At 38.8% G+C, this 27,951-nt stretch overlaps 1 long non-coding RNA gene across 3 annotated transcripts in view; it reads right to left on the bottom strand.

The window, feature by feature from the left end:
- Positions 1-27,951, bottom strand: part of LOC118542114 (uncharacterized) — a 235,307-nt gene that overhangs the window by 162,473 nt on the left and 44,883 nt on the right. Inside the window, exon 3 of one of the 3 annotated variants that reach the window (XR_004920422.2) lies at positions 5,654-5,788. The exons of the other annotated variants lie outside the window; for them this stretch is intronic. This is a non-coding gene — a long non-coding RNA (uncharacterized LOC118542114). Of the gene's footprint in view, positions 1-5,653; positions 5,789-27,951 lie in introns of those variants that run through there. 3 annotated transcript variants of the gene reach the window in all.

The following is a 27,951-nucleotide window of genomic DNA, read 5'->3' as shown; positions in this document are numbered from 1 at the left end:
TTTCTCTTAGGTAGATATATTTAAGAGCCAGATAGCTAGGCCATAAATTTTGTGCATTCTCATTTTTATAAGTAATGTCCATTTATTTTCAAAGTGGTTGTTGTGATTTGTATTTTTATTAGCCATGGCTGAGCTGCTGTTCCCTCACATCCTAATGACTTCTAACTTTTGTTTTTTAAAACTATCTGACAATGGGCGCCTGGGTGGCTCAGTTGGTTAAGCGACTGCCTTCAGCTCAGGTCATGATCCTGGAGTCCTGGGATCGAGTCCCGCATCGGGCTCCCTGCTGAACAGGGAGCCTGCTTCTCCCTCTGACCCTCCCCCCTCTCATGCTCTCTCTATCTCATTCTCTCTCTCAAATAAATAAATAAAATCTTAAAAAAAAAAAAAAAAACTATCTGACAATGTTTTCCCAATTAGGTGTACATCTAATGCTATCTCATTTTGATCTTGATTTGCATTTTTGTGGTTACTAATAATGTGTATATCTTCCTAGAATTTGGAGTCATTTGTGTTTGCTCTTCTGTGAAATTTCCTCTTGTTTTCTTTGGTCATTTTTCTAATAGGTTATTATTACTATTATTTATTAATGTTCTCAATATAAAATGGATCCTAATCTTGTGTCCGTTATATGATTTCCAAATATCTCCAAATTTTGTGACTTATTTTTTCTTTTTACTTTCTTCATAATCTGTTTCTAAGAACAGTAATTATTAATGCTGTCTAATCTTTCAAATATTTCCTTTATTATTTGAAAAGTCTGTGCATCATTGATAATCCATTACCTAACCTGAAGTAATAAATGTAGAATCAGACCAAGTTGGATAACATAATTATTTACTATGTCACTGACCTATATCCATAGTTTATTTTTTACATATTTGTTCTTTGTTTGCATTTTTTTTTTGTAGGATCATGAGCATGGTAAATAGTCAAATTAGGTAATTGAGACCAATGCTTCTGCTGAGTATAACTGATAAAATTGGAAAAACATTTTTAAAAAAATAACATGAATTGGAAAACACTAGAGAACTACAAGGAAATGAAATATTACAGAGTCAAGATCCAAGGAAGAAATCACAGAGATGATATTTGGCATCACTTTTCCCCAACACATTACCAATTCCATAGGAAGCATCTGAGAACAAAGCAGAGCTTTCCATGAGGCCAGAGCCTACCAGGAAGGGGATTGGGGGCTGCTGACAAACTCACTTTTGGGGATTCCATGTCAAATCCACCTGCAAGTCCTCTAAGTACTACCTCCAAAACCAAATAGGTCATTTTTAAATATAATTGAGTCATCTTCCTATTTAAAATCTCTAAAGACTTCTCCTTGTGTGTGAAATAAGATCCAACTCCCATCCTCTCTGTCTCCCCAGGCTCCAAGTAGAAAGTTTGTAATGCTTTGCCCCCAGATTTTCACAGGATTATTTCCATTTTTACCTTCTCTGAGAATTTCCCAACCACCCATCTGAAATCATCCATCAAACATCATTGACATTATGCACATCATTTCACCACATTACCCTTTTTTATTTCTTTGAAGCATGAATCACTCTCTGAAACTGCTTTGTTCAATATCTCACACCAACTCCAGAATACTCCTCATGAGAGCTGGGACGTTGGCTGCCCTTATTCACTGTTGTACATGTCGTGCTAACACAGTCGCTGGGATATAACATGCACTGAATAAACACACGTACAATAGCGTATTGATGTTTGTTGCACAAGTGTTGACTCGCCAAGCCCCTCTAATCAGTACAAACAACAGACAGTTGAAGGGTTTTGTTTTCCCACACAGGTCACAAGTATTTCTTCTTCCTTCATTTATGTTGGCTGTTCTGTTTTACATTTACTACAGTTTTGTGAGCTCAGTGGAAATAGATTATTCTGAGATCATCTAAGAAAATAGTCATAGAAATCTCACCCATCCAAATGAGATAAAGTTTTCTTTTTTCTTTTTTTTTTAAGATTTTATTTATTTATTTGACAGAGAGACAGAGAGAGATCACATGTAGGCAGACAGGCAGGCAGAGGGAGAGGGAGAAGCAGGCTCCCTGCTGAGCACGGAGCCCAATGTGGGGCTCCATGTGGGGCTTGATCCCAGGACGCTGGGATCATGACCTGAGCCAAAGGCAGACACTTAACCGACTGAGCCACCCAGGTGCCCCGAGAAAGTTTTCTTTTTTTTATAACTGAAGAGCCTAAGTATCCCCTTACAACTGGCAATAGCGGTGTTTCCAGAGTGCAGTGAGGGGCAGGTCATCTACTCTCTACCTGTCTCACTGGCTTCTCTTCTTCTCACAATATTAAAATAATTATAGTAATATTAAATTACTCCTTTCCCTTTACTTCTTTCTTATCCTTGTTTTGTTAATTTCACCTCCCGCCCATTCCATGGCATCCTCTGAAAATGGCTATGAAGCATGTCATGCTTCATCTACTATGGTAACTGGATGAACGGCATTAGTTTAGGTTTTGCCTTTGTTTTTATAGAGTGGTAATTTTAATGGTTGGATTTTAATCTGTTATTTCCTAAGCAATTGATTTTTTTCTGAATTAAACTGTATTTATTTCATGCTCGGTCCACGTGTATATGTGTGTGTACATGTGGACAAAAAAGGTTGGGATCAGTTCTTCTCCTCTCCATAGTTTGATGTCCATAATAATTCACTGATAACAGGGGACGATTACAACTGGGGTCAATCACATCTTCAAGCTTGCTCATAAGCACATACTTAAAATGACAATTTTAGCTGAAAGCAAATGTAAATGGAAGTAAGAAAAGATTAACTACATGTACTTAAAACCTTGGTAAAACACAAACTAATTATTAGACTGTTATAAATATTTGCTTGACTAAAGAGTATCTGAAGCTATTAGATTGTATCCACCTTTATTATCTTGTGTGACACCAAATATTCCCAAGTGATTCAAAACCTCCCAAATGGGGCATCTGTGTGGCTCAGTTGGTTAAGCTTCTACCTTCAGCTCAGGTTATGATCCCAAGGTCCTGGGATGGAGTCCCATAGCAGGCTCCTTGCTCAGCGGGGAGTCTGCTTCCCCAGCTCCCTCTGCCCCTTCCCCCTGCTCATGCTCTCTCTCTCTCTCTTGCTCTTTCTCAAAGAAAGAAATAAAATCTTAAAAAAAAAAAACCTCCCAAATGTACTTATCCTAATCTACTCTAGTTTTTAAATTAAATTTTTTGCCTAAATTCTGGCTTATAATGTCCCCATGAAGCAGATGACTTTTACTCTAACTGCAACATGAAAAGTTCCAATCAGGGACGCCTGGGTGGCTCAGTAGATTAAGCGTCTGCCTTCAGCGGAGGTCATGATCCCAGGGTCCTAAGTTCGAGTCCTGCGTCAGGCTCCCTGCTCAGTGGGGAGCCTGCTTCTCTCTCTGCCCCTCCCACCTCCCCTACTTGCTCTCTCTCTCTCTCTGAAATAAATAAATAAAATCTTAAAAAAAAAAGAAAAGTTCCAATCAGTACATTTGATGCTATTGGAATCTAAAGATTTTTATTATCAAAGCAGTGTGAATAAAAAACAATATTAAAGTTCACATGGCCCTTGTTATGAGGCCCTTCCAGTGAAACCTCAGGGAGCCTCCTGCTTTCCTGGTGAGATTTTTCATTAACATTCTCTCACCACATTGGCTTTGAATTCAACTTTTCCCATTATGATATGATCTCCATCCTGATGCCCCTTGCAGACCCACGTTCTCACCTAAGTTCCTTGTAGCCCTCTCACTAACATGACACCCTTCCTTCCATCAAGGTCTTCTCAGCCACACTGAAACTGAGCAACCCTTAGGCTCAGGTGTTATCTTGGCAATTGCCATCCCTCCTGAACTGCTTTTTTGGAGGTAATAGATGTCCACTTTCCATGCCTTCTAAAAAAAAATTTTTCTGAAATGTACATTCTTATTTAAAAAAATCTAAGTGTGCACTGCTGCAGAGGTCAGGAAGACAGGAATGACATGGAAGCACAGAGCCCCCAGGTCACCAACAATCACACCACTAGTCCACATATTCTGATCACTGAGATGTTGCTTATGAGGGCTTTAATCATGACCAGAGGTGACAATGGCTACTTTTCTATCTAGAATCATCTTGGTGCTACATGCCTGGTTACTGTCCCAATCTTTATCCCAAACTAAAGTTAAATACCATCTGCTATTGAATGAATTGTGTTTCTGCAAAATTCACATGTTGAAGCCTTAACCCCCAGTACCTCAGACTGTGACTGTATTTGGAAAAGAGGTCTTTAAGGAGGTAATGAAGTTAAAATGAGGCCCTTAGAGTGGGCCCTAATCTCCTATTACTGGTGTCCTGAGAAGAGAAAATGAGGATGCAGACATGTACAGAGGGAAGATCATCTGAGGACACAGGTAGAAGATGACCATCCACAAGCCAAGGAGAGGGGCCCCGGAAAAAAAACAAACCCTACTGACACCTCGATCTTGGACTTGTGACCTCCAGGACCATGAGAAAATAAATGTCTGTTGTTTAAGCCACCCAGTCTGTAGTACTTTGTTATGGCAGCTCTAGCAAACTAATATAGCCTCTCGGTAGCTAAACAGGGCCCAGCCTTACAGCTCAGATTTGCAGAGGTCTCTTGGTATGATTCTGCTTTACTTTCTCCTTAAGCATCTTGGGGCCATCTGACTGCAAAGTGGCTATGTTTGGCTTATTGGTGGCACCACCTGAGATCTGTTGATGACCAGACAACAACACAAATGTTGCACAGAATCTCATGCAGATATGAATGTTCATATTTTCATATCTGGTTTTTGTCCTCAAAATTTGTTTTCCCAATTAAATGATTCAATCAATATTCCTAAACATTCACATTGTAAACTTTAAAGCACAATTTATGGACATAAACCTTCCCAGGCCAGTGCAAAATATCCCAAACAAATCTCTTTGCCCATAACATTTTTACTTCTATATTATACTTTACTTTTTCTAAAATCATATCAAGGCTTTTTTTTTTTTTTCCTTTTACAGCCAGATGTTGTTTCTTGTTTGTGCTTGCAAGTCAGTATCACATGCTCTGCTTTCTGCTGAGCTGGCCCTAGGTTTGTATTGATTCCCTTCAGGGTTTCCTTGGAATTTAATCTTTCAACTTCGGACTTTTATTACCACACTTTCCCCCATTATTATGATTAATGTTCCTGTCTACCTATGATCTTTCTTCAGTGACTTCAATTCAGGAGAAATTGGTATAAGTTAATGCTCTCCATTAATTTCTCAGAATCTCTCTGCTTGCTCCCATCTTTCTACTCTAGAATTCAGAATAAAATATTTTTAATTTTCTTCTAACAAAATATCTAAGCATTTATCTGGCATTAACCATGATTCAAGCACTGTGATAAATACTATGATAGGTATGATTATTCCCTATTTTCCTGATGAGGAAACCAAGACTTAGAAATTGAAAAATTCTTCAAAGCTCATGCAAGTATTAAGGGTTGGAAATATTTAAATATAGGTCTGTCTGATTTTATAACTAAGCTTAAAGCACTTAAAGAGATTCCTTTTAAAGATTCTTAATCTTGGATTCAAAATACTCTAAAAATATGATATATATATATATATAATAAAAATATAGTTCTTTCCTTTTTTTAAGATTTATTTATTTGAGAGAGAGAGAGCATTTACATAAGAGCTGGGGGAAGGGGGCAGAGGGAGAGGGAGAGAGAGAATCCCAAGCAGACTCTGCTGAGTAGGAGCAGGGAGGCCAACACAGGGCTCAATCTTGTAATCCTGAGATCACGACCTGAGCTGAAATCAAGAGTCAGATGATTAGCCAATTGAACCACTTAGGCACCCCAATATATAGTTCTTTCTTAAAGAATTTTTTTCTTATAAGATCAATCCATAGTAATTTGTACAAAACATGAGTAAAAACATCAAAAAATTGACATAAAAAGGCACCTTTATGCTCACAACCTAAAAATATTCAATTGAATATTTTATGTACATCCCACTAGGCATCGCTCTCTGTCCCTCTCTCTCTTTTGTTTAGGGAGGGTCTGAGCTTCTGGTGGATATTTTATATAAATGTATTATATTTCATATAGAAACAACTCTTTCCACTTAACAATTTAACATATCTATTTCCCATTTTTATATGAACATTTTAAAATATTCACAATGGCTGCATAATATTCAACTAAGTGGATAAACTCAAACATAATTTAAAAATTCCCATATCTTATGTTGGATATGATTCTTGTTTTTATATGTTAGAAGATTCCTGTTCTTATCCTTATAAATAATGAATTCAGTAAGTATCTTTGAAGTAAACTTCAAATTTTATAATAGGTTTTGATTTACAGAAAAGTTGAGAAGATACTACAGTTTTCATATATCCCACACCCAGTTTCCCTTATTATTCAAATCTTACATTAATAAGTTACATTTGTCACAATCAGTGAACCAATATCAATACATTATTACTAAGTAAAATCCATACTTTATTCAGATTTCCTTAGTTTGCACATGATTTCTTTTTTTTTTTTTCTTTTTCTTTTTTTCCCCCAGGATCCCATCTGACATCCTACATTACATTTAGTCATCATATCATCTCATGTTCCTTTTGATAGTAACAGTTCATCACACTTTACTTGTTTCTGACAATTTTGAGAAGTGTTGGCCAGGTTTTTGTAGAATGTTCCTCAATTGAGATTTATCTGCTATTCCTATTATTAGACTGGGGTTATAAATTTTTGGGTTGAAGACCATTTTTATCACATCTTTCCAGAGAACATACTATCAAAAGGACTTATCCCTATTGATGTTGACCTATTCTGCTGCCTGAGGTAGTGTTTGCCAGGTTTCTCCACTGTGAAGTTATTCTTTTTCTCCTTTCCATATGGGACACTTGGGAAGGAAGTCACTGTATGCAGCCCACACTTAAGGATGGGGAGTTGTACTCAATACCTATATACCTAGGTAAATTATTTGGAATTATTCTGCATTAGAGATTTGTCTTTTGTCCCCCATTTATTTATTTATGCAATTATTATATAAATATGGATTCGTGAATATTTATTTCATACTTTTAGTTATAATCTAAGCTATTTTATGTATGCTATTCACTCAGATTGTCCCAGGTTTCTCCATCGGGAGATCTTTCAGTTGACTCCTTTGTCCCTTTCACACATTCCCTCATTGTGTGTGTGTGTGTGTGTGTGTGTGTGTATGTGACCACTTATTTTGTGGCACTAGGAGATGCTTCAGGCTCATTTTATATATTCCCTTCAACAAAGAGTAATGTCACAAAGCTAACTGTGAAGAACCCTTTTCAGTTCAGGGCAATTTTCTGAAAGTGAAAATATCCCAGATAGCCCCAGCTTTAGGAACTTCCTGAAATGTGGCCTCTCCCCTCTCCTCTGATAGGTCAGAAAAGCATAAAAGATATTCACTACCATTCTTGCATCTCCATATTATAATGATTCCAGATCGCTGACGATGCCTTGAAAGTCAAAGTCTTGTGGTGTGAAAATTAATAAAGGGAAACCACACTAAAGTGGACTTAGGAGGCTAGAAGGGGTGGCTGGAGGGGGAACAGCACCATTCAGGGTCAGTTACAGGAGGAAGTATCAGTTACAGACCCCAACAGAAGAATCATCAAAAGGAAAGAATCATCAATTACAGGTTCCACCTGGAAGAGATGTACACTGAATGTCCTACAAGAAATTCACTAACCCTGCAACTCAGCCATTGAGAATCAGTCATCACTCTGAACTCCTGCTTTTCTCCAACAGACGTTCATTCAAAACAACCCCACCCATCTTCCTCTTTTCCATAAAATAACATTCCTCTCCTTTATTTGTTGGACTTGCCTTTGGTTTTGCCATAACTTGTGCATCCTGAATTGCAATTCTCCATTATTCCTGAGTAAATTCATTTTTCTGGGAAAATAACTGACAGTTTTATTTTTAAGCTTATCAGTGGTGACAGAAGTGTATTCAGGAGTGCTCTACTTTGGGGTGAATCAATACCTTCCTGTATTAATATGCTGCAGCAGCATTTGCAAGTTTCACACAGTTTAGAACCTGCTGGGTGAGAAAGCCACACCTAAAAATAGGCTTTTACAGCATGTCTATAGGCCAAGCAAGCACTGCCCTTCCTGCTTCCTTTACTGACCAACTCTTGAGCTGGTGGGTATTTAATAGCAGGAAATCTACACTCAGTTTAGTATAAAATGAGTGATAGATGTTACCTTTCAGTGCCTGTTTCCTAAGACAAAAATGAGACTTTTGCAAAAACAGACAAGCAGACAGTTTTCCAAAGGGCCTGATAACCATGTGATGCGTCCTCATCCAGAGTGATTTTGGGCTACCACTTTGGGTTTCTCCAACCCATGAAAGGAGTTTGAAAAATGGACTAATGGATATTAAATTAAATTAAAGATTACTAAAAGATAAAAAGGAGAATAACATAATTCTTGAAGACAGAAATTTCTTATATTGACACTGTAAGGTAGGAATTTGTTTTTCTCAACTCTCCACCTCTCCCTAATGTCCTGGAAAAGACAAGTTTTTGGAGAAGTTCCCTCCAATCAGTTGTGTCTTCCTGAGAAATGATACATAAGGAAAGCTGTTTCACAATTGCTTTGACTTCCTTAAATTCATACTTTTTATCTGTGGGAAAAGGTCTTTCAAGTGAAGAGTTGTTAGTATCATTTCAAACTCTAAAGCTGGAAGTGTCCTCAAAAATGTTTTAAAGTTTAAATGTAAAATAACTATAGTAAAATATTATTTCAACTTTAAAAATACAAAATAATCCACTGGCTAAGGAGTTAAAATTGTGGTATCTCTCCTTCTTTAGCGATCCGTTTCTTTCCTTTCCTTTCTGGTCCTTACCGGAGAGAGATCTGGTGTGGGGAGACTGGGAGAGGGTGCGGAGGGTGCAGCCAGGCCAGCTGTCAACTTAACCTAGCTGAGGAGCAGAAGGAAACAGAAAGCACAGTGTGTCCCTCTGAAACATCCAGTATTCCATTCTCTGTCATAGAGGATCTGAACATCAGATGTGCCTTCTTTAGCTCAAAAGTGGCACTGGACGTTGTGTCTGCTTGCATCCTCAATTGCAAGCATATTTTTGATATTTCCAAGGTATCCAGAAACTTCATTCTTGAATTCTTTACAAATAGAATTTTAAGCTACCTGTCCCCCAAACGCTATTTAATCTGAACTAATTATCTTAACTTTGAAGATTACATATAAAATTTATATTTTATTCTCAGGCTGACCATGGAAAATGTACATCTCATAAGCCATTTATGGAGGAACAATAATAGGTTAAATCACATTATCAGATGTTTAAAGATTGCATTTTTCACCTGATCCATAACAGTTTTATTTTTACTTCACCTTCACTGTGAAATGTGTTGACTGTCTTACTGCAGTACCTTGACAACCACTAAGGCCACTTAGTGCAAGCTGTCACCCTGTGACCCCCCAGAGCTGAGGCTGCTAGTTCTCTGGCATGTCTTACTGACAGCACACACATTATTTATCAGTCAGTACAACTGACACACACTCAAAGTACTGGGGAAAGTTGATTGTGCCTTTGTTGACAAGATAGATTACGCATGCTAAGCTTGAAATTTTTAATTATGCGTGATTAAATGCAGTTCCCTTCTTTGTAATTTGCATGTTTATACCCTTTCAGAGTTAAAAGAATATGTAGGTGTATATATAGCAACAGGAGAGAGAATTACTAATGCAAGTAGGGAACCCAATGGAATACATATGAGTTACACATTTAATAGCAAACAGACTCCTCTGTATAGGAAAAATTAATATGCAAAGTATTTTACATTAAAAATGATACCTTCTGTTCAAAATGTGTTTGCTGCAGTGACTGCAGTTTTCAAACATTACAGTGGAAAACCAGCTTATATCTACTGTCTACTTTATAGTTTAGAATGTGGTTAGGTAGATGCTTGCTTTCATTATGATGACCTTTCATAATGGTTCATTCAATTTTTTCAGTTACAGAATTTTTCTGCAAAAATTCAACTCTTTACTGATTCTGAAATTCTGAAATTAGACCAGAATCAAAACTTAAGTATATATATTAAATGGTAACATGGTATATATAACAGAATGAAAGGTAACCAAATGTTCAGAAAAACAAAATACAATATTCTGATTCTCCTTTAAACTAGGATTTTAAATCAAGCAAATTTGCTTGCTTCTAATGCAATTCAGGGTATGTCTCTGTTTAGAGATATATGTAGATAGAGAAGGCAGAATACCAAAGAGAAATTAATATTAGTCTCATACTGAGCAGAAAAAATATACATTCCCTAAGTTTGGTTTCTGCTTTAAAAACGCGTGCTATGTAGCATTTCTAGTAACTTATTGAGGAAGTCCCATTGTGAAAATTACCGTCTGGCTTTGACCTCCCCAATTTTGGGAATTTCCATAACTCAGTCTCACTGCACTTCGTTTCTTACCCACTATCCAGGGGGAGTACTCAATACCCAGTTTCCACTCAGCTCACAAGGATATGGTGAGGGTCAAAGTGATTTGGACCTCATTGTATTCATACATGTTTATTGTTTTTGAGGCTTTGAAAATTGGATCAGCATGGAGGAAATAGCTCACATTCTTGTATATAAAGTGAACCTGCCCTTAGGAAGATTCCCACCAATAAATGAGAAGAAATGGTGGGTTTGCCATGACTGGTGGTGGAGACTAATTTTGCTAGCTGGGTAGTGAGGAAAGTGGGGCTCTGTGGCAGCATGCATTGGACAGGAAGACACAGCTGGAAATGGCAGTTCTGCTCTAGTTATGCAAAAACAGTGTCTTCAGGGAGCCTGGGTGACTCAGTTGGTTAAGCGACTGCCTTCGGCTCAGGTCATGATCCTGGAGTCCCTGGATCAAGTCCCGCATCGGGCTCTCTGCTCTGCGAGGAGCCTGCTTCTCCCTCTAACCCTCCCCCCTCTCATGTACTCTCTCTCTCTCTCTCATTCTCGCTCTCTCAAATAAATAAATAAATCTTTAAAAAAAAAAAAACAGTGTCTTCAAACACCAGTCAGGACTTTTTTACTGAGATAATCTATTTACCACACTGCAGAGGTTATGATTAGCATATAGTGAATTAGGTCCTTAATCGGAGTTTGCGAACATAGATAAGAAAAAAAAATACATCTTCAGTTTCACTGACTTCGAATTGATATTTAGCAGTTTCTTCAATTATGAATGTAGATAAAAAACAAAGTAGCTTTGGACATACCAATAGAACCCATAGCCATGGGGTGTCTGTGTGGCTCAGTCAGTTGAGCCAACCACTCTTGATTTCAGCTCAGGTCATGATCTCAGGGTCCTGGGATTGAGCCCTGTGTCGGGCTCCACACTCTCCACACTTAGCACGGGGTCTGCTTTTCCCGCTCCCTCTGCTCCTCCTCCTGCTCGTGCTTTCTATCTCTCCAATAAATAAATAAAATCTTAAAAAAAAAAAAATAGCTATTTTAAATATTCTAATATTTATATACAATTGTTATAGATAACTCAAAAACGTTGTTTTGCTTATCACTATAATCATGGTATTTACTAAATTAAGTGGCCTTTATTAAGTCATGGTACTTATTAGTCTCACTGCTAGGTCTTACTTAATGTGATTAATATAATTTATAATCATATTTCAATATAAATTGTTTTCTGTGTGCTTGTATATATTTTACTTTATGTATTTACATGATTCTTCCGAGAAAAAATTAATAGGCTCATTTTGCCAAAGGAAAACAGGGCAAAGTAAAAGAACTTTTATTGTGGCCTGGTTTTCAGTGGCAGGGCAGAAAGTAAAGGCTGTTGAAGGCATTCTCCTTACCATTTCAGTTTCCTGAACCTGGCACCCCTCAAGAGATAAGCCTAAAAGATAGTCAAGATGGAGATAGGATGGGGAAGAGAGAGGTTTTATTATAGCAAGGACCATGCTTTGCTAGATGATGTCCTGCAGGAAGTTGGCAGGTCCTCTGAATTAAGATGAGGTTTATCCAGAAAAGTTGTACCCTGGCACTAGAGCTCCCAGAATATATAAAGATGACTAATCCAGCTTGACATGGGATAGTGGAGCCCCTAACTTCAAAGGAATATATGGACTTGGCCAGAAGCACAATCAGTGCTGACCGTGATGGATTAGAGCCCATACCCTTGTTTTCTGTACAACTGAAAAAAAAACCCTAATACCTGCTCAGGTAATTGTGCAAACTTGAAGAAAGACACGTAGCTCAAAAATGATCATAATTGGATTTACTGCCATTGCAGCAAAATGCTGGCATGGACTCAGGTTTATCTTGATCTTAAGAAAAATGAATTGGTGGGGCGCCTGGGTGGCTCAGTTGGTTAAGCGACTGCCTTCGGCTCAGGTCATGATCCTGGAGTTCCTGGATCGAGTCCCGCATCGGGCTCCCTGCTCGGCGAGGAGACTGCTTCTCCCTCTAACCCTCCCCCCTCTCATGTACTCTCTCTCTCTCTCTCATTCTCGCTCTCTCAAATAAATAAATAAATCTTTAAAAAAAAAGAAAAATGAATTGGTATTTTACCTACATTCAAGTTTAGAAAGAATCAACTACATTGATTACATTATCATTATACTTATTTTATTTTATAACATTAACATTTTTATTATTATCATTTTGTGAGTATTAGAATATTATTTCAAGTCCTGACATTTGAAAAAAATGATGAGGTTTAATTTTTTATAGTTTTTAAATCTATACTCTGATTTGGAAGATAAGTTTGGGGGCACTATTTCATGACAGAAGGAGGCATTTTATATAAGTAATCATAATGACCTCTGAACATGATTTTATGAATATCAACTTTAATCTTTCATTGACAAATAATTGTAATGTGTGTACTATAGAACAGACTGGACATTGAAGCAGCAAAACTACAGCCATGAACAAGAGGTAGTTCTAAATTTGTTGTGTAACAGGTGGAAGATAGCCGAATGATCACATAACATCAGTTAATGATAAATGCTGGGAAGGGGGAGGACACGGGCATATAACAGACATTGGTGAGTAGTTGGTGGGGCTATTTTTGTTGGGTGGTGAGGAAGGGCTGTCTAAGGAGTTGGCATTTATTCCAGGACATGAACACTGAGAAGGAACTAATCACAAGGAAGAGCTCCAGGCTCAGGAACTGGAGGATGCAGAGGCTTCCGGGAATTAGTGCAGGAGTGCAAGGATGGAGGTTGTTTCTTAATGTGCTGGACAAGAAGAAAGAGAATAAAGGTGCAAGCAACCATAGCAAGGATTTTGACTTTTCCATGTGACACTACCTGCTTCAGAGAATGTGGTTAACATTTGATAAAGATCACTTTGGATGCTGTTTTGAGACTGAATGCAGAGTGAACAGTAGCTGTTCAAGATGACAGAGGATTGGGCCATGTTAACAACAAAAAGAGGGAAAGGGTGAACAATTAGAGATATGTTCTGTAGGTTTCTCCAACAGGGCTTGTTGGAGAAAGGAATGTAGGAGATAAGATAGAGTAAGTGTGTAATTTACTATCCAAACCAGAATGCTTTTTGAGAGAAAAAGGGAGTGAGTAGTAATAAGCCAGGACAAGAGATGTTAGCCAGGACTGTCCTGAATTAATCAGGACATATATTTACCCCAGATTTAAGACTGGAACTGAGGTTTTGACTTTGATGACAATGTAGAAAGTGGTGTGCTTATTAGGAGGAACAGCAAAGCCCAAGCAGAACAAATTTGGGAAAAGACATCAACTGGTCCCTTTTAGATGTTAAATCTTAGAAACCTAATTTTTTTTAATCATTAGAATCTAAGTAAGGGGTTAGGAGTTAAAATACCCCTTAAAATACTGTGTGAAGTTTTGCTAAATTTTGTTCATTAATTTTCTAAAACAAGTAGGCTGTGCTTCATAATGTTATATTCCAAATTTGCTGGGGAAAAAATCAGTGAACCAATTTATTTCATAAGAGGTTTTGTTAAGAAACTGATGTTAGCATCAAATGTTATCATCAAATATGTCAAATTATTTCCTTTATGCTATTCTGTTCCTTTATAATTTGTTTACATAGGCCTGGGCTCATCATTTCAAAATCAGAATAATGACTCTTAGGATTGAATTTTTTTTTTTGAGACTCCTATGATACTTGTAAACCCTTTCAATAGTAGCACTTATCTTTTGAAGATAATTAGTCACATCTACTCTTCAAGAGAAGGGCATAGAATTGAGAAAAATATATTCAATCAAGAAAAAAGAATATATTTTTTGCTTAATGCACTCTACTATGAATTAGGCACATAAATTCTAAATTAAGACTACATTATGTCCTGTGAAAATGGTTTCCAAATCTGGGCTGCACATCCCAAGGATACACAAAATGATTATTTGTTATAGAAAATATATGTATATTCCTTCTACCTATCTGTAAACATTTTATTATTAGCAAAATATACTGGCACAGTGGTACATCTATAAGATAGAAACATATAAAATTAGTGCTCAAGAAATATTTTATTGACACAACTATCAGAAATGTATGGAGGAGGGGCACTGTCATATGGCACCAATGATAATAGAACATATTTTCACCCATTTGGACTTTTTACCTGATGGAGTGGGCTCTGAGTTTGGACAGACAGTCACTTGACATTTGTCTGGGCTCACACCCACCCTAAAAATTTCTAGCTTGCTGAGTGTTTCCTGTTCTCACCTAAGGAAAAGTCCCAAATCTGACTGGCCAAGAATTTGTCACACGACCTTGAGCAAATCACTTTTTCTATCTTAATCTCCCTATCTGTGAAACCAGAAATTTGGAATTAATACCTTGTTGAATTAAAGCATGAGTGAATAAATGATGACTGTAAGAATGAAAGTTGTACTTAGGTACTGTCTAGGAAGGAGAATTCTTCCTCTATCCTGAAGGTCTTCTAGCTGGATTAAGAATTAAATCAACATGAGACAGATTAACAGGAGAAAAACACCAGTTTTATTACATGCAGACAGAGGGCCAATTGTGAAAATGAGACCTAAAGAAATGACCAAGGAAGGCAGTTTTTATTCATTTTAGACAAGAAGACAAATTTCTGAGGAACTGACAGGACAAAGAAAAGAGATATTTGGGAGCTTTAATTTGTAAAGAATTTATAATTTAATTTGTAAAGAATTCTTTTTTTTTTAAGATTTCATTTATTTATTTGAGAGAGCATGAGAGCAAAATTGAAAGAACGAGTGGGGAGAGAGGCAGAGAAAGAAGCAGACTCCCCACTGAGCAGGGAGCCTGATGCAGGGCTCGATCCCAGGACCCCGGGATCATGACCTGAGCCGAAAGCAGCCACTTAACCAACTGAGCCACCCAGGTGCCCCTAATCTGTAAAGAATTCTAAGTAGGATTTGGGCTGGGGTAGTATTTTAGAAAAAAAGTAATGAGGTGTATATGTACAGCTTTCTCAGCTTTTAGTCCCTATCTCTGGTGATACAAGGATGTTTCACTTCTTAGGACAGTGAGGGCATTTCTCATATGGAAAGTTTGTTTCCTGCTTTCAGGGGGACAGAAAAGGGTCTTTGTACCAGCTGTTTCTTAAGTAACTTTCATTTAAAATAATCAGTATATTCCCAATATTTATAGCTGCAATGTCCACAATAGCCAAACTATTATGGAAAGAGCCCAGATGTCCATCGACAGATGAATGGCTAAAGAAGATGTGGGATATATATACAATAGAATATTACATAGCCATCAAAAAAGGAAATCTTGCCATTTGCAATGATGTGGATGGAACTAGAGGGTATTATGCTAAGTGAAATAAGTCAAACAGAGAAAGACAGTTATCATATGATCTCACTGATATGTGGAATTTAAGAAACAAAACAGGATCATAGGGGAAGAGAGGGAAAAAATAAAACAAGACAAAAGCAGAGAGGGAGACAAACCATAAGAGACTCTTAATCATAGGAGACAAACTGAGGGTTGCTGGAGGGGAAGGAGGTGGGGAGATGGGGCAACTGGGTGATGGACATTAAGGAGGGCATGTGATGTAATGAGCACTGGGTGTTATATAAGACTGATGAATCACTGACCTCTACCTCTGAAACTAATAATACATTATATGTTAAGTAATTGAATTAAAATTTAAAAAATGTTAAAAAATAAAATAATCAGTATGCCAAAGCTGCACATTTTGGGGCAGCCTGCCTTTGACCCCTGCAGTGCCATGGCATTCACATCCTCTCAGACGCTCATCTTCAATGCTCTGAAGTAGGAGGAAGAAATCTTAGTCTCATCTTTGAAGTTAACCGCAACATAACATTGGATGTTTCGTACTTTGCAAATATGTCACACATTGCACATATTTTAACAGTAAATCATAAGTGATACCATTTAAATTGTGTAATAGGTACACATAGAGAAAAAGTAAATCATTACAGGCCACAACGTGGTAAAGTTATTTTCTCTTTCCAAGACTTATGGGAGAGGGGATGGCAAAGATAAATGTACTAATTCATTAGTTCATTTTCATGGACAGAATAATTTTTTTTAAACACTGGAAAATTTTACTCAATAGACTTCCAGTTTAATGTTGGAGAAATGTCAGAAACTATATATTTGCATATCTTCTGGGATTCCCCCTAAATTAAAGGATTTTGGAAAATAATTATAAATGTAATATATGCAACCTTATCTTGTCTTATGGCATCAAAACTAATAAACCAAGTAGATGAATAAAGCGCCGAACCATAAATTTTAATAGAATAAGCCTTCACAAAAACAATAATGTCTACCAAAAATGTATTTACAAGACATGCTTGCAACTATATTTCCATAATATAATTTATGAAATCATAATGAAGTACATACTTCATAATATGATTACAAAACTAACTAAGGAGGCATTACTCTATTTTATGGAAAATAAAGTGATTTAAATGAACTTCAATTTTCATTTCAAATGTCATAACTCTTTCTATGATTTATCAAAAATGCCACATTCCTGTCTCTGTGATTTGTTAAAAATGCCATCTTCCTGTCTCCAGTATATTTGCACATCTATATTTCATTGCCAAGTATCATCAGTTAAAAAATATCTCTACGGACTACTTTCCATTGAAAAGTCTCTTCCTGACATTTACTATACTTGTATACATTACTTATAATACGTAACTAATACTTGATAAATCAGTGTGTTTCCATATAGCATCTCCAGAACAACTAATCCAGGTAAAACTTGCAAAATGTGTTCAGTCAATATGCTTTCCACTACATGACCATAAATAGTAGCAGCGGCAGCCCCAAAATTTCCCTAGTATGCCAGGAGGGAGGACACGGGACTCTGTAATAACATCATTAGAATGGGAAAAGCCAGAAACCTGGGTTACAGCATATAACTGTTAATTTACAGATTATCTGGGAGGAAATGTTGTGAAAGCTTAAAACAAGTTCTTCCTGATAAGAAGTAGTTTTCCTGTGAGGATCAGATAAGAAATCATTATATGTAGAAATCAGATAAGATGTTGATGGGCACAGTGTGCTGAGAAGGAGCCTACCATGCCAAGTTCTGATCAGAGCTTGTAACCCATGCTCCGCCAGTCAGTCTGAGGGCACCTGAAGACCTTCTGAATGTAGTCCCACTTATGTGATTAGTCTGGTGAAAGAGCGATGATCCCAGGCTGTGAAGAACATAAGCAATAGGTGTGTCATGGATCCGAGCTCAGTTGTCAGTTTCTGGACGTTTCTCGTTCTTTGCCAAGTGCCCGCAGGCCAGTGGAACCAATTGGATAACTTCTACAGTGTGGTTTGGGGCTTCTTTAATAACAGGGTATCTCCTAAATTAGATTCTCGCTTTTTCGAAGGTTGTCTGAGCTGCCTAATATCCTTTAATAAGTTCCTTCTCTGTTTAAATTACTTAAAGTTTTACTCCTATTTGTGGAATAGCTGTGGCTGATAGGAGGCCTATGGAGACAGTGGTGTAAAGAGGCTGAAAGCTTTCCTAAAGACAGCTGGAGCCATGGTCACCAAATGTGTTTGCTGGGGAGCCGCAGGTGAGTTAATGGAGGCCTTATTGTCAGAAGGCTGGGCAGGAGGTAATGGAGTTTATACACCCAGTGTGGAAGGAGCAGAGGCATGGAAGCCCAACTAGGCTAGGATGTAGGTCTTAGTCGACCAGCACCGAAGTTCTACCCTGCTGTGGCCACTATTCTGGGCCTCTCTCCAGGGCAAAGCCAACCTCACATATTGAGATGTAATAAAAAATAAATGTTTGGTCTTTGTGCCTGATTCCTGTCACACAGCTTCTAAAACCCTTGGAATCTCCAGAGTAGAGTGGTAGAGTGTCTTTTTTATGCTAATGAGATGACTGGTGGTTGGGGGCCCTACAACACTCCAGGATAGGGGCTAGTCACCAGAAAGACTCAGGCTTGATTAGAAGGGTGGGATTTTCAGCCCCACCCCCTGACCTTAAGGGAGGGGAGAAGAGCTGGAGACTGAATTAATCACTAGTGACCAATGTTTTAATCAATCATGCCTGTGATGTAGTTTTGGAGTATAGGTGAGGTTCAGTAGGGTGGGGTCCGGAGCCAATGACCAAGAAAGAATTCTTGAGGCATCTTTGGTGCAAAATGGTGGTTTATTAAAGCACGGGGACAGGACTGGTGGGCAGAAAGAGCTGCTGCACCGGGGTTGTGAGGGGTGACTGATTATATACTTTGGGTTGGGGGAAGTAAGGAAAAAGGGAGGTTTTGAGAAAGAACTTTCGTATGTTAAAGACTTACAGGATACCGGAGGCCTTGCCGTTGTCCAATTAAGGTTGTTTACTCCTCTAGTAAGGCATTAACATTAAGATAGTTGGGAACTTCCTGAGGGAACCTTACACCCTGCCCACTTCAAGTATCTGTCGATGGGCTGCAGGTTATAAAGACATTTAATTGTATTTACATTCCCTTCCAGAAGCTATTGCTAATGCTTTTGTAAGTAAACTGAGGGAGACTCAGGTTTTGCAGGATTGTGATCGCTACAAGTTAACTGTTTTTCCTTTAGGGCAGCCAGGAGTGCTGGAGGAATGTCACATACATCCCATGGGGGGAGGGGTTGCGGGGTGTCAGCTTCTGCTTTGTCCTCAGCTTGCCTTTTGTTCCCTCATCACCTGCACAATGAAACCTCTGTCAACACCCCTTACCAATGGAGTTCAGAGTTCTGAGTTGGTGAACACATCCACATGCCAGGAGGGTGGCACACCCCAGCTCCCTGGGGACAAAAGCTCCTGTGCTTAGGATCCTTCAGGACCTTCAGGATCTCTGTCATCTGGCTGTTCATTTGTATCCTTTTTAATAAACCAGTGATATTAAGTGGAGTGTATTCCTGAGTTCTGCGAATCATCCTAGAAATTATCAAACCTGAAGAGGGGGGTCTTGGAAACCACTGATTTATAGCTGATTGGTCAGAACTACAGTTGGCAGTTTAGGATTTGCAACTAGTGTTTAAAGTGAGGGCAGTTTGTGGGACTAAACCCTTAATCTCTGGGGTCCACATTAACTTGGGTGGTTAGTGTCAGAATTGAATTGTAGACACCCAGTTGGTGTCCAGAGAGTTAAAGAATTGAATCGTGTGGGAAACAATCCCAAGACATTTGGTGTTAAAAATGTTGTAAGCAGAAAGAGTTGGAGTCCCCAGAAAAAGAAAGACAAGACATAGCTCTCCAGACAAAAGAGAAGTCATTTTAGGCCCCCAGCTATTTTTGTGATCTATGCCCAACTGGCTCTATTTGCCCAAGCATACTTTCTGCCGAACTTCCTAAGAGGTGTTAGAATTACAACGGAATGCAAAAACATCAGTAGTTAAGGAAAAAAGGGAATTTTAAGGAAACAAAGGGAATGCGAAATCTAACAGTTTCTACTGATGTAGGAAGCAAAGACAAGAGAAAATATTAAATTTCCTTACTGTCTACAGCCCATTGACAAGTCCTTGAAACAGGTAGAGTGACCTTCCTCTGGGAGTTCAGCTGCCTCGATGTTAATACTTTGCTAAAGGCACAAGGCAATCTTAGTTTAACATTATCCCAACACCCCAGGATCTTCTCAGTCTACTTTAACATATAAAAATTCCTTTAGAAACTTCCTTTAACTCTACCCTTCAAGATATATGTTGGCAATCGCCCCTCAAGCATATGGCCCACCAATATACATCTGAAGGGACTCATGACTAGGGTTTTACTAGACAGTAATAAATGACATTTTCCCAACAATAGCTAGCCCCTTCAAGGCCCTGGAAACCTTGCTTCCAAAACTCCTTGGAGACTTATGCTATCCCTAAACCCTTTCCAACTTGAAAGTATGACCCCAATGCAGCTCTTTCTGCCCATGGGTCCTGTCCCATTCTTTAATAAAACCACCTTTTTGCACCAAAGACATCCCAAGAATTCTTTCTTGGCCATTAGCTCTAAACCCCAACCATTTCCTACATCATCTGCCAGGCCAGAAAATAGCCTGACCAAATCAGAGACAATAAGTCAATGGTAAAACTGCCAGAGCTGTTTAAAAAATAAAGACTGAGCTAATGCACACTCTTTTTGCAGGAGTTAAATCACTTTGAGCGTTCCAACACAGGGCTAACTGGAGCCAGAGAACTGTTGATGCCGACCTTTGTTGGCCCTGTGACTTCAGTCAACTAAGACCTGGACTCTCTCAACTTAGGATGACTTTTGCCCCAATTCTACAATGAATTTTCCCTTGCCAAGTCCCTCCATGAATATGCATGCACCCTCAGCTTAAAACTGTGCCCAATTTTTTTTTGTTTTTTTGTGAAAGTGGGACATTGCCTTGGGAAATATCCGCACTGTTCTCCTTACTTGTTGAAAGTAAAATCCCTCCTTTTCCCATTCTTTGGCTTGGTTGTGTCTTTTGACTCGACACCCACCAAGAGGTGAACCCAGTTTTGGGTTACATCATGAATGAAAATAGCTCATATCTGATGTGGGAAACAAAGGCAGAAGGAAATGAATTGAATGTTCTTATAACCTGCAGCCCATTGACAAATCATTAAGTCAGGCAGAATATAACTGCAGGAAACTCCCAACTGTCTTAATGTTAATTCCTTGCTAGTGGGAAAAACTACCTTAGCTTGATAATAGCAAGGCCTCCAGTACCCTGTGAGTCTTCTTTATCATATGAAAATCCTTTTCAAACTTCCCTTATCTTTACTTCCCCCAACCCCAAAGTAAATAATCACTTGTTCCTCACAATCCTGGGGTGGCAGCAGCTCTTTCTGCACAGGTCTCCTGTCCTCGTGCTTTAATAAAATCACCTTTTGCACCAAAGACATCTCAAGAATTCTTGGCCATCAGTTCTGGACCCCAACAACAACGCTACTCAAAACTACATCAATACCTAGCTTGGATAAAGTATTGACAAGATAAGAAACAGTCTATTCACTCACTTTTCATTCATGCTGTATGTGCTAGGTGCTGTGGTCAGGTGGTGCCAATAATATGATAAGATAGTTTTATCCCAGCCATAGCTGCCAATGCCTGCATTAGACTCACTGAGGGAGAGAAGAGGGAACCACCCTCAGAGAGCTTAGAATCATACCTATATGATTGAATAAGAAGAAATTCAAAATGGGAACCATACATTGGGCACAAGTACTCTCCCTCCAGGAATGGAGAGGTGCCCTTGATGTGGCAAACAGAGGCAGAAGAAAAATTATTAAATTTCCTTACTACTTAGAGCCCGTTGACAAGTCCTTGAAACAGGCAGAGTGACCTTCCTATAGGGACTCAACTACCTGGATGTTGACACTTTGCTAAGGGCAAAAGGCAATCTTAACCTGACCCCCAGGATCCTGTAAATCTACTTTAACATATAAAAATTCCTTTGGAAACTTCCTTTAACTCTATCCCCCCACCCCAAAGATACCTGTTGGCAATCATCTCCCAACCCACCGATATACATCTGAAGGGTCTCACTGAGTAAGGGACAGGCGGGGCTAGGTAGGGAAAGATAGGTAGGGGGCTACGTGATCAGGCTCAAAGAAACCACAGAAATGCTGAGGTGTAATGAAAGTAGAGATAAGGGAACAAACCAGACCACCCTACCCTGGGCGTCAGAGGTGGGGTCTTTTTATGATAGTCACCCTGTGACTAACAAAGAATAGCCAGACCTCAAAGAAAAAGTAAGCCATTAAAGATGTTATTACCAGTCCTTACTCAACCAAGACATCACAAGGATGTTAAGGCCAAAAGCTCCCTGGTCAATAATAAAAGACTGTTGGTGGAGGCCCATGTTGGCAACCCTGTCAGGACCCCTGTCATTCCTGAGAGCTTTTTCTGTGTCCTTGCTTAGTAAAACTCTCTACTTGCTCTCCTTTGTCCATGGGATTCATTCTTTGACTCTGTGAGACAAGAACCTCACTCTCCGGCTTCACTCTTATATGAAAAGGGATCAACACCAAATAGAGACTTATATTTCCTGGGGCACCTGGGTGGCTCAGTCATTAAGCGTCTGCCTTCGGCTCAGGTCATGATCCCAGGGTCCTGGGATAGAGCCCTTCATCAGGCTCCATGCTCAGCAGGAAGCCTGCTTCTCTCTCTCCCCCTGCTTGTGTTCTCTCTCTCTCTGTGTCTCTCTCTGTCAAATAAATAAATAAAATCTTTAAAAAAAAAAAAAAAAGTCCTATATTTCCTACCCATGTGGGAAGTTTGCAGGATGATTACTCTCCCTGGAATCAGAGATTGAAGGACTTCATCTGAGGAGGTCAATTACTGGCTCTACATCCTAAATCAGAATCCTTATTTACCCTGAGGATGCAATTTATGGATGGAAAATTAGGATACATGTTGATTCCCATGCAGAGTACAGTTAGGTTAAAGGTTACATTTCATCATGATTCAAATCCAAGGTGCCCTAAATTTGATTTCAAGATACATTTAAATTTAAATGAAGAATATTATCAGATATCTGTGGCTAAAAAAGATAAGAGGAGATGCATAGGATGTTCTCTACAGTTTGAAAGACAAGTTAGAGTACTTCTAGGGCTCACCATCTTTCAGTGGATAGTAATGATAATAATAACAACAACAACAACAACAAAGATTTTTGAGAACTCACTATGTGCTAAGCACAGTTCCAGGTTCCAAATATACATGACCTATTTTGGACATCATTTTCATCCATGAATCCTAGTTTTTTTCTGCTTTTATTGTATCTTTAAAGTCATTTCTTGAATTTTTTTTAAATCTTGGTATGTAATATGAATTTTAAATATTTATCCAAATATTTTTGGAAAAAATTGGGGGACCATGTTGAAGGTAAGCAAAATGAAAGAATCAAACAAATGAGTTTAAAAGGTAAATATGTATAATTAATTTCAAAGTATTTTCTCTTTTCTGCTTCTAAATTATTATGCTTTGCCAATAGCTTATTCAAAATACCTCAAAACCATGATTATCCCTGAGATCCTGAATGCAGCTAAGACTGAATTTTATGACATGGACTCCAAAATTTAGTCCTATCTAGCCCCACTCTGGCTTGCTGTGGTGTCTTCATTTTTGGAAGCATGTGGGGAAAATGTGCATGTAGTCCTTGGCTTACCTGCTCCTCAGCTGGATGGTTTGGCTACTTTCCAGTTCAATTCCCTAATCTTCTGGCTCTACAGCAGGTTTGCTGATTCATTGCAGGGGGTCTAAACACTACTACTGCCTTCCCACATCCCTCCAATGGTGAGAACTACAGATACCCAGACAAAACACCCAAGGTGAAATAACTCAAGGGACAATTTCACACAGATATCTTGTTTTCACTCTCTCTATAAGTCCTTTTGAAAAGATAAGTCTTCCTCTGGGTACTGACTGAGTACTTCATATATCACAATAAAGATTCTATTTTTAAAGTAAATGTGTATTTATTCAAAGCTATTATAGTTTAGTTTTATGAGTGTAGAGAGCAAAATGGAGTCCCTCATGTCAAGCAGGAGCCTGGGTCAAACAATGACGCAAGCAGTTAAGGTACAGCAGCTAGGAGATATCTCTGGGACCAGCATCAGCTAACACCCAGAACTGATAACGTGCAGAACCAGAGGAGGTCTGCAGAGACCCAAAACTGATTGAATCCCTTTAAAAAGGGAAGGATTTTGGCAGCAAACTGTCAGACTCTTCAGACATGACCCCTCTATGTCTGACCACTTTTTTCTTTTTAAGATTTATTTATTTATTTATTTATTTATTTATTTATTTGAGAGAGAGTGAAAGCAATCACAGAGGAAGAGGATCACAGAGGCAGAGGGAGAAGCAGACTCTCCTCCGCTAGGCAGGGAACCCGATGAGGGTTCAATCCCAGGACCCTGAGATCATGACCCGAGCCAAAGGCAGGTTCTTAACTGACTAAGCCACCCAGGCGCCCCTGTCTGACCACTTTAAAAAAGCAACGGCTGCCGAAGGCTCTGCCGGACTGATCTCTGAACGGAACCGAGATCCTTTGCTGCTTGAACATCAGAACACTGAGAGCCGGAGAGCTGACCCGGACCAGACCGAGGCCTTATCTCAACTGCACGCCCACAGACTTCACATTTGGCTCCTTAACTTCCCGCAACCTTCTGTGAGCTTGTTTGTTGTGCGGTTTGTCTTATGCCCTGCTCCGCGTGCTGCGTAAGAAGCCAGGTTTAATCACATGGTGAATGGTCATTGAGTTTGGAATCCTGAACCCGCTTTATAATTGTGATTTAACTTTGCTTTATGATTGAATAAAGCTGACATTGTGGAAAGACACAACTTGTGTGTGCACCTTCATAGCATGCTCATGACAATGAGATTATTAAATGTTTAAATAAGTGATATAATTAGTATCAGGGAATTTTAGATATATTTCTATCTTCTTGAATATACCATGCTAATTTGATGATATTATTATAAACATATTATAAGGACTTTCCATAAAGCAGGAGAATACTTATTGATTATCCTCTGTATTATTTTTGTAGTTTTATTTTGAAGTTACTGTTGACAAGCTTTTATTGTAACATGTATAATTTAGAAGATGTGTATAGATAATTCCCTTGAGATAGGAAGTTGAGGAGGTGAGGAAATATTTCCAAGTACCTTTTTGGGGTTAGACAGATAGGATGTGAGGATGAACACTTTCATCTTTAAACCTAATGTGTCAAGTCCCCATAGTTTCCACATCCCATACCTCAAACTCTCCTCTGGTTATAAAGCATAAGTGGTAAGATTTGGGAAGTCATGTGATATTAAGAATAGGAAGCAAGAAAACATGATTTCTTAAAAACAATCTACTGTCCAGGCCAGATTCGCATAGAACCAACCTTGGCTGAAAAAATCAAACAGGATATAATCATACAGGCTAATTCAAGCAAGGTATGTAATGTGTTTTCTGTATAGGTGTTCGGAAAGTTAACAAGTCTGGATACTGCCAGGAAAGGCCTTTACAGTCTAGGAATAAAAAGAACATCATGGGACACCTGGGTGGCTCAGTTGTTTAAGTGTCTGACTCTTGATTTTTGCTCAGGTCATGATCTCAGTGTCACGAGATTGGGCTCTGCACTGGGTGTGGAGCCTGCTTAAGATTCTCTCTCTCCTTCTAAATAAATAAATAAATAAATAAATGACTTATTATGAGAAAAAGTTAAATAATAATTTTTATATTGATTGCATGTTGAAGTGATAATATTTTGGATATACTGTGTTAAATATCTTATTAAAACTAAAAAAACAAAAAAAAAGATTCTCTCTCCTTCTCCCTCTGCCCCTCCCAACCCCCTCCCTCTCTAAAAAAAAAAAAAAAGAATATCAGATTTTTCCAAACCTATGAGATTTTTGGGTTCCTTTGAATTTCAAAGGCTGACAGGCACTTCCTAGCCTAAGTCAAATAGGAGGTCTCTTCAGTATAGCAACTCCTCCTATTACTGTGAACAAGGAAGTCTTAGGGATGACCCACAACCTGAAAAGCACCTGCTGTTTGTTGAGCTCATGTGGAGGGAAACTTACAGTCTTTGAGGATGGTCTGGAGCATGACATAAGGTGATTTTGAGGCCTCGATGACCTGTGATGGGCATCTCAAATAAAATTTCCATTCAGTTCTATATATACTGAATTTTAATTTTAGGGCTGGATTAAGAAATTGGTGGGGAAGTAGACATATTGATAGGAGTAAATACTATTTAATCTCTGAGGGATATTCTGGAACACCACTCCCATTGATAGAGAAGCTACCCACAGGGAAGAAAAAGGAAGATGTTTGGCAACAGACATTATAGTCTCGTAGGGTTAGTGGGGCAAATGAAGGATATGAAAGCGGACTGGAAGGGTATGAAAGATTATTAGAAGGTTACTTCTTATGAATATAGAAGTTGGTGCTAAATCAAAAGTAACAGCTCAAGCAAAATAAGGCAGACTTACAAAATTTAGGAGATAACCTGCATTTATAATCTAAGGTTTTCACCCTAGAATAGGAAAGTGGAAGAAGTTACCCAGAGATGGTGAGCAGTTCAGAGTGACTCCTAATCAGACATGTTCCATCCAATATGTGGCATCAACTGCCACTCGGTCCCTTATAGGGGTGCTCATATATGGAACATTTCCATGGTAAACTGAATTTAAAAATGACTAGGCAGATGATGTGACACAGAGGTGAGGGAAAAACAAGGAAGGGCATTCCAGGTCTGCCACACCACAAGCTGCTTTGAGAGAACTTTAATTATATTGCCTTACACCCAGTGAACAAAGAGGAAACTGCAGGAGAATCCTCAGAAGAATCCTCAAATAAAAATAGAGGGAAAAATATGATAGTCCAAAAAGTATAGAACCTCTGGATGTTCCTGCCAGGGACAAATGCCAGTCCACCAAATAGCTTGAAGCGTGGAGAGATTTTTGTTGCTGTTGTTTTTTGCCTTTAAAAAGAGCACTACAATTGTGTAATTAGCAAATCTGTATTGGAAGACATCATGACTTCTCCAAATAGTGCTTTTCTGGTGGTGAACAAAAAGCCTAGGAGAGAGAGAGATTGAAGACTTTTGATACAAACGGCACCATATGCTTATGCTTCAACAGAAGAAACAAGGTTTAAAATCAACACCATTCAGCAGAAATTAAAGCGCCCAATCGAAGTATGAATGCAGCTGTAAGAAGTCATACTAGAGAGTTGGATGTAGGAAGTGAGGAAATCAAAGAAACAAAAAACACCTCTACAGAAAGGTAGAAAGAATCTATCAATCCTGTTTGAAGCTGGGTTATCCTGCTGAGCTTCCCAGATCCTGAACTGACAACACAACTGTTATGAATTTGTCAAATTAACCCTTGTTAAGTGGATCACAGGATACCGGATGGTGAGTCACTGTTCAACAACAGACCACAGGAGAAAGTGAAATAGAGGTTATTACTCATAGGTCCTGGAGGAAGTACTCTTTATGCCTCCAGGGATCACACGGAAGGTCAAGGCAGAGTGCAGACAGAGACACAGGCCTTTATTAGGGTCTATGGGTAGAGCACTTTGGGGATCCCAGGCTAAGGCCAAATTGGTCAATTCAAACAATTGCGGTTTTGGTAAGCCCCATGAGAGTCTTATGTAAGGGGCCCATAAGAGGAAGGAGTTGGGAGGCAGAGGGAACTGTTGTTCGCAGTAGTTGCTGGGAAAGTCATATTAGGAACTTAAAGTTGCTGGTGACTCTGTGGGCTATGATCTAGGGCACAAGCTTGCATGAGGGGCTAGTGTCAGTGGTCCCTGCAGGCAACCTGGCCTAACAAAATGGATACCAAGGCAACATTACTGTGGAGGAGCTTTGCTAAACTCTCAACATCAACTGTTGCATAAGACTACACTTACTGGACACCAGAAAGGATGAATGCCCCCTTACACCCTGCAGTCCTGACTCCAGGGGTTGAACCAAGTGCAATGACCAGATATTCCCAAAGCTCAAGGTAATAATGAAGTGCTTAAGATAAGCTCTTGAGAAA

Source organism: Halichoerus grypus, chromosome 5, assembly GCF_964656455.1.
Source record: "Halichoerus grypus chromosome 5, mHalGry1.hap1.1, whole genome shotgun sequence".
Lineage (NCBI taxonomy): Eukaryota > Metazoa > Chordata > Mammalia > Carnivora > Phocidae > Halichoerus > Halichoerus grypus.
Note: the sequence above shows the minus strand (reverse complement) of the source record. Positions and strands in the feature narration are given on the sequence as shown.